This window comes from Dendrobates tinctorius, unplaced genomic scaffold (genome assembly GCF_039654945.1).
Source record: "Dendrobates tinctorius isolate UK_male_01 unplaced genomic scaffold, ASM3965494v1 ptg000155l, whole genome shotgun sequence".
Taxonomy (NCBI): Eukaryota; Metazoa; Chordata; class Amphibia; order Anura; family Dendrobatidae; genus Dendrobates; species Dendrobates tinctorius.
The window spans coordinates 18,130,828-18,139,115 of record NW_027361822.1 but is presented as its reverse complement, the minus strand read 5'-3'; the positions used below and the strand labels follow the sequence as shown (position 1 = coordinate 18,139,115).

The following is an 8,288-nucleotide window of genomic DNA, read 5'->3' as shown; positions in this document are numbered from 1 at the left end:
CCCTGACATGACTAAGAAGGGAGCAGATATGGTTAATTTTAAGCCTATGGCCATCTCTGTCTTTTCTGAGTTAGGCCAGGGTCACACTTGCGAGTGCAATGCGAGAAATTCGCGCGAGTCTCTCGCCTCAATACCCGGCACTACAGGCGGTGGTTCGGAGCAGAGGATTCAGCTGCATAGAAATACATGCAGCCGTACACTCTGGTCCCGAGTAGTGGCGGCAATGTCGGGTATGGAGGCAAGAGACTCGCGCGAGTTTCTCACATTTCACTCGCAAGTGTGACCCCGGAATGAAAGAAATTTTGGTGAAGATGCAGACAGCGCTTCCATTTTTAGAAAGGAATTCCTATAAGGAGGTCAGAGGGCTATCAACCAAATTGTGTAGATAGTCAGCAGATTATTATTATTATTTTCACTTTAAAGCCTTCATCAGGTGTCTGCTATTTATTCCCTGATCCATTTCTTATGGGTGCAGTTTCCCAAATAAGGCATCCGATCACTATTACCTTTTCTTTTAAAGGTCTCCCAGGATAGATGCTTGTTCAAACATTGTGAAATCCGAAAAGGAACCAACATTACTGCCAAACTCATTCATAATAGATGTAGGCATACAAAAACCCAAAATTAAATGTCCAAATGATAGAATACTTCCACAGTATATTGTTAATAATCACGTGGTTTGATAATCTTCGTCTATCATAATGAATATTAAAATTTATCACAAGGATGAAGGTCTCACAGAGTCAAAACATCACAGGGTTGGCTCCAGTTTGATTTTGGTTAGGTAACACCCATCCATCGCCCAGTGAGCTCTCCCATCGCAATCAACCAGCCCAGCGAGACTCTTGGACCAAATGCATCCACCACCCAAACACACCAAGCCTGTCTGAACTGTTAGGCGTTGGATTCCTGCAGCTGCACAGTAGGAATCCAGAGCCATACATCCAGTGGTCTCCCATTCCTTTACAACTGCTCAGGGACCTGCACAGCAATCTCGGCAATCCAGGCGCCCTGCTCAGACCAGCTCTCTTGGTCTGGATGTTGCTGCCACCTCTGGACCAGCAATGGTAGCGCAACCTGCTTTGCAGGAAACCACTCCACAGGCTGTCCTCTCGCCGCGCTACTGGGCATGCCCACGAGACGATCTCCCAGTGGAGATCGGGGGTCACGTGCTCAGGTCCTTGTCCTGATCTGATTGGCTCATCTCAGAGGTCTGGAAGGTCCCGGAAGCGCATGGCTATTAAAGGCCCGCATGGCCGCTCGCCCATGCGCTAGTATAGACTATACTTGCCGCGCTGCAGTTAGCAGCACTTACCGGCGTCCGCGGTAGCGACACCGCACGCACGGTAGGTCAAGATGGACACCTACCTCTGTCTTGGGCCGTGTCCTGTGACCATATACTGTGTGTGTACGCCAGCTGAGACCTATGAAGCTAACAGGCTCGGTGTTTATGCTTTAGGGCCTCTGTGAGGTTAACAGAGTCTGCTCTACACACCCCGGGTGAAGTTTAACCCGAGCACAGTATGCTGCCATATAGCGAGTCCGCCATTACTCAGCAGCGGTTGTTACACCTACTGCACGGTGGACCCCGGGCGGCGAACGCACTTCCTATTATTTATATTTAGTGCGTTCTGCCGTCCCTAACATGAACCTTCTTTAATGTTGGGGGACAACCACACACAGGAATCGCTGCTGTTGACAATCCAACACATGCAAGTTGGCAGGTGCGGTTGCTCCTAATTGAATATGCAAGTTCCAATGTCTCATTGAGTCCTTCTGGATACAGACTGCCTAGCTGGATTTATTGGAGTGTTTATTAAGGCAATCATTCTGGGTAAGATGGAGATTGTCAATATGCTGTCCGAGCCAATGGTTTAGGAAATCTTTTTTCAGTAAACCTGGAGAGTAGAACACGTGATTGTTGAATGTAGTCTGTGGTGGAAGCACAATTACATCTAATGCGACAGAATTGGCTAGATGGTATGTTCTTTTTCCAGTTGGAATAATATAAACTGAAGTAATCTGAATATCCATTTCTACCCACCTGCTTGAAGTGAGTTCTGCTTTTAATAGACTGATCTTTTGTGATTATAATTCTAAATCCGTATATGGAAGCTAGGGTGCACCTATGATGAAAAAATGCTAGAAGGGAGGAAATGAATAGATATGAGGGTCACTGCTACACCTTTTATGGAAGACAAAGTGTATACTAAGGGGAGAAAAAGGCAATACAAAAAATAGTGTGCACACCTGATAAGATATCAGCAATATATACAAAAATGTGTTAGTTACCATGGACATACAAACCCATTAAAAACATGTAAATGGCACAATAACCATCCAACACCCCTGATGCTCCATCAAATACAAAGGTGGATACACACACAATAGGGAGCAATGAGGGTGTGAATAACACTGCAAAAGGCAAGGAGTTAAATGCACAGAGAAACTTCTGTGGATGGTACTATCTCATATGCTCAAAGATTGCTCCAAACCACCAAAAAGTGCCATAATAAGCATGGAACAGCAGGGATCAGGGGTGTGGGGAGAAGACCCCACGCTGATCGCTGTTTAGCAAAAGCTTTGTCAGGAGTGATATATCCATAGGTGAGGTGCAACCTATTATAGAAGGCACTGCGCCGAAACGCGTGTTGGGGCAGCATCACCGCAACCCTCAGATAACATCAGTCATATCCTGTTTACTCTGTCTGTTTGTTACCTGTTTAAGTTGTGTTTCCGTTATTTGGCTTACCACTGTCATCATCCTACTACTTGTACACATATATGTTTTTATATGTTTGTTTCAATAAAGCTTTCATCTTTTATTATTGGTTCTTCGGTGCTATTTTTCTTGATATGATTTATAATATAGAGCACTGCCTAATGAGAAAACATTTACCGGTGTGTAGCGCCCGCACGATGGGCCGAGCTCGGAGGAACGTGTCCAGCAGCGAGCGTGCCTGGCAACACTGGCAAGTGATCGTCACAAAACTCCGTGCCTGGAAGTGGGCGGATCCCGCAGGTGCAGAGCCGGAAGTGAATGTACGCGCTCACGCGCCATTGCACAGACTTACTTTTAAAGTGGTTGGTATGAACTTCCAATCAGCTGGAGACGGCCAGACCTAACAGTGAGGAGAAAAAGAGATGTAAATAAGCGAGTGTTATTGGGAAAACAAAGAAATCCTTCAAGAGCCATATCTGAAAACATGAGACAAATAGAGCGAATCTAGAGAAGGACCAAAGGGCTTAAGGGCTGTAAATCTTAGCCACAAAAGCCCATGAACTCCTCGTTGAGTCCTGTAGGGGTCACAGACTGAAGCTCGAAGCTCCATCTGGATTCGGCTTCTAATCATTAGGTCTGGCCATCTCCAGCTGATTGGAAGTTCATACCATCCACTCTTCTGCTTCGGGGCTTTATTTGGGACATTGGCATTTATTAGCTAAGATGAAAATATGCCCAAGCACATCTGGAATTTGAATGATGGACCGGACATGAATTGGACTTCGGTTTTACCATCAGCATCTGGCCCAACATGAGGGACTTTTTCTATCTATGCTATTTGGACTTTACATGTCTGCCTTCTCTGACCTGTCTGGAACACAAAAGGGTGTTTGTTACCCATCTGGTCTCATATGTCCATGTGGATTCCTATATACTTACTGGGCTTGGCACGTGGACACAGATGGTATGGAAGTGACAATAGTCTGCAAGGGATTTGGCACCACGCTATATGTGCCTCTGCGTGTTGACCATTCTGGCCTTGCAGGTGGACACATATAGTGTAAAGGGGACAGTGGATTGCAGATATACAAGTATATATCGCATATAATATGCACCTTTGTGCATGTTCCCTTAAATAGTAATAAAAACTTTTTCTCTGCATGGTATATGTCACATGTTCCTCTTTTATATACTGTACGTGGCCATTGAGGCATTCAGGTGTCTGAGCTCCTTAGGTCCCTTCTCCTTGTGTCATGCATTGCTGCACAGGGTGCTGCTATAGTTCATTATGGGGGTGTATTATACTACCATGGGGGGGCATTATACTATTATGTGGTGCATTATACTACTATGGGGGGTCATTATACTACTATGGGGGTGCATTATACTACTATGGGGGGTCATTATACTACTATGGGGGTGCATTATACTATTATGTGGTGCATTAAACTACTATGGAGGTACATTATACTATTATGGGGGTGCATTATATTACTATGTGGTGCATTATACTACCATGGGGGTGCATTATACTACTATGTGGTGCATTATACTACCATGGGGGTGCATTATACTACTATGGGGGTGCATTATACTATTATGTGGTGCATTATACTACCATGGGGGTGCATTATACTATTATGTGGTGCATTAAATTACTATGGGGGTGCATTATACTACTATGGGGGTGCATTATACTACTATGTGGTGCATTATACTACCATGGGGGTGCATTATACTACTAAAGGGGTGCATTATACTACCATGGGGGTGCATTATACTAGTATGTGGTGCATTAAACTACTATGGAGGTACATTATACTACCATGGGGGTGCATTATACTACCATGGGGGTGCATTATACTACTAAAGGGGTGCATTATACTACTATGGAGGCACATTATACTACTATGGGGGTGCATTATACTACTATGTGGTGCATTATACTACCATGGCTGAGCATTATACTGCTGTATTATGTGGTGCATTAAACTACTATGGAGGTACATTATACTACTAAAGGGGTGCATTATTCTAATATGTGGTACATTATACTACTATGGTGGTGCATTATACTCATATGGGGTGCATTATACCACTATGGGGGTGCATTATACTACCATGGGGGTGCATTATACTATTATGTGGTGCATTATACTATTACGTGGTGCATTATACTACTATGGTGGTGCATTATACTACAATGGGGGTGCATTATACTACTATGACGGTGCATTATACTTCTATGGGGGTGCATTACAATACTATGTGGGTGCATTATACTACTATGGTTGTGCATTATTCTACTATGGAGATGCATTATACTACTATGGGGGTGCATTACAATACTATGGGGGTGCATTATACTACTATGGAGGTACATTATACTGCTATGGTGGTGCAATATACTATTATGGCTGTGCATTATACTTCTATGGTGGTACATTATACTACTATGGGAGTGCATTATACTACTATGTGGTGCATTACACTATTATGGGGGTGCATTATACTATTATGAGGGGACATTATACTATTATAGGGGTGTATTACACTACTAGGTGGGTGCATTATACTACTATGGGGGTTCATTATACTATTTTGTGGTGCAAAATACTATTATAGGGTTGCATTATATTATTATGGCGATGCATTATACTACTATGGGGGTGCGTCTCTCCAGATCTCAACATGTCTATTTATCCTGTGGTGACGCGAGTCTCCGCAAGATAAATTTCACCTGTACAATGTATTTGATGTGGTGAATCCGCACGGTTCAGAGCACACATGAGGAATCACCTGCGTTCAATAGCCGGCAGTGCTATGGACAGAGCGGACATGTGGTGCATTCAAAGCGCTTCCTAATACTGAGCGTCTGTACATTATTATTATTATTTATTATGGAGCTGGTACATCTCTCTGTAAATGCTCTGAAGTCTCCTGAGCAAGTGGTCGCTCTACGGGAACGCGCCCCCTGGAGGCCCCTATGTGCGCTGCCTGGACTCCGCTCCTCCAGCACCAGGACAGCCAGCACAGTCCTGTATATACTGAGGCCCCTGATCATGTGACCCCTGACTCCTCCCCTCCTGTGACCTCATCCCAGGTCCTGTGCGCACAGAGCAGCCATATATGTGGTGTGCGGCTCTGCAGGTGGAGGTAGGTGCTGGAGATTCCCCATTACTGGGCTGCACAGGGGACAGTAACCCCTCCATTCCCGGAGATAGCGCCCCCTGCAGGTGGAGGTAGGTGCTGGAGATTCCCCATTACTGGGCTGCACAGGGGGCAGTAACCCCTCCATTCCCGGAGATGGCGCCCCCTGCAGGTGGAGGTAGGTGCTGGAGATTCCCCATTACTGGGCTGCACAGGGGGCAGTAACCCCTCCATTCCCGGAGATAGCGCCCCCTGCAGGTGGAGGTAGGTGCTGGAGATTCCCCATTACTGGGCTGCACAGGGGGCAGTAACCCCTCCATTCCCGGAGATGGCGCCCCCTGCAGGTGGAGGTAGGTGCTGGAGATTCCCCATTACTGGGCTGCACAGGGGGCAGTAACCCCTCCATTCCCGGAGATAGCGCCCCCTGCAGGTGGAGGTAGGTGCTGGAGATTCCCCATTACTGGGCTGCACAGGGGGCAGTAACCCCTCCATTCCCGGAGATAGCGCCCCCTGCAGGTGGAGGTAGGTGCTGGAGATTCCCCATTACTGGGCTGCACAGGGGGCAGTAACCCCTCCATTCCTGGAGATAGCACCCCCTGCAGGTGGAGGTAGGTGCTGGAGATTCCCCATTACTGGGCTGCACAGGGGGCAGTAACCCCTCCATTCCCGGAGATAGCGCCCTCTGCAGGTGGAGGTAGGTGCTGGAGATTCCCCATTACTGGGCTGCACAGGGGGCAGTAACCCCTCCATTCCCGGAGATAGCACCCCCTGCAGGTGGAGGTAGGTGCTGGAGATTCCCCATTACTGGGCTGCACAGGGGGCAGTAACCCCTCCATTCCCGGAGATAGCGCCCCCTGCAGGTGGAGGTAGGTGCTGGAGATTCCCCATTACTGGGCGCAGGGGGCAGTAACCCCTCCATTCCCGGAGATAGCGCCCCCTGCAGGTGGAGGTAGGTGCTGGAGATTCCCCATTACTGGGCTGCACAGGGGGCAGTAACCCCTCCATTCCCGGAGATAGCGCCCCCTGCAGGTGGAGGTAGGTGCTGGAGATTCCCCATTACTGGGCTGCACAGGGGGCAGTAACCCCTCCATTCCCGGAGATAGCGCCCCCTGCAGGTGGAGGTAGGTGCTGGAGATTCCCCATTACTGGGCTGCACAGGGGGCAGTAACCCCTCCATTCCCGGAGATAGCGCCCCCTGCAGGTGGAGGTAGGTGCTGGAGATTCCCCATTACTGGGCGCAGGGGGCAGTAACCCCTCCATTCCCGGAGATAGCGCCCCCTGCAGGTGGAGGTAGGTGCTGGAAATTCCCCATTACTGGGCACAGGGGGCAGTAACCCCTCCATTCCTGGAGATAGCGCCCCCTGCAGGTGGAGGTAGGTGCTGGAGATTCCCCATTACTGGGCTGCACAGGGGGCAGTAACCCCTCCATTCCCGGAGATGGCGCCCCCTGCAGGTGGAGGTAGGTGCTGGAGATTCCCCATTACTGGGCACAGGGGGCGCTAGGACATTTGTAGGATGCAGGAAGAGGGATGAAGGAGCTTACCACGCTGAGAATGTGGAGCTGGAAATTTGGGCCGGAGTTCCTCCTGGTGATCACAGGGAGGGAGACAAAAAATGGGGGAAGATTCCGGCACAACCATCCAGGGGTAATATGGATCCTTTATATAACCGTAGGTAAACCTTACAAGGCCTCGTCCCTTTCCTGTACAGTGTAGTGTCAGCCATTGTAGTAATGCTGTCACCTATAAGCGCGGTGTCTAGAAAGGGAGTACTGGTGGCGAATGGAGTACAAGACATGGGAATGGAGACTGGCAAGCCACGAGCCCTGGAGATTCCTGCCACCTTCTAACCCTGCCTGCTCCCCATACAGAGGGCCGGCGCTGGAGCTTTGGTAGAGAAGGATGTAAGACAGCTCCACTCTCCTGTAGGGAGCAGTGGGGAGAATGATCATTGTGACAAACAGCGGTGTGATGCTGAGAAGCAGGGCTGTGGAATCGGAGTCGGTGCTCATTTTGGTGGAGTCGGTATAAAATGGACCGACTCCGACTCCTAAAATATATAATAAATTGGGGACAGTAATTCAATGCAGAATGTGCTGAATATTTTTTCATAGGAATTTGGGAAAGTTATGAAATGTCCTATAAATGACTTCTAGTCCTGATCTAAGGCTACATTCACACACAGCGTTTTTCCTGCGTTTTTTGAGGATATGTTTTTCAGTTGCAAAAGCAGATCAGCTTTTGAAAAAACCGCATCACCTGAAAGGTTTTTGAGCTCATAGATAATGTTTTCAATAGCAAAAGCAGATTAGAAATCTGCTCTATCTATCCATTTATCCATATCTGTCTATCCATATCTTATCTGTACCAAAAAGAATGAAAGCCGGATAGCACACAGACTAAAGAGCCTGTCACAC

The 8,288-nt window shown here is 47.8% G+C and overlaps 1 pseudogene; it reads left to right on the top strand.

Annotated features, from left to right (window-relative positions):
* Nucleotides 1-5,821: 5,821 nt before the first annotated feature.
* Nucleotides 5,822-8,288, top strand: part of LOC141051044 (uncharacterized) — a 49,204-nt pseudogene continuing 46,737 nt past the window's right edge.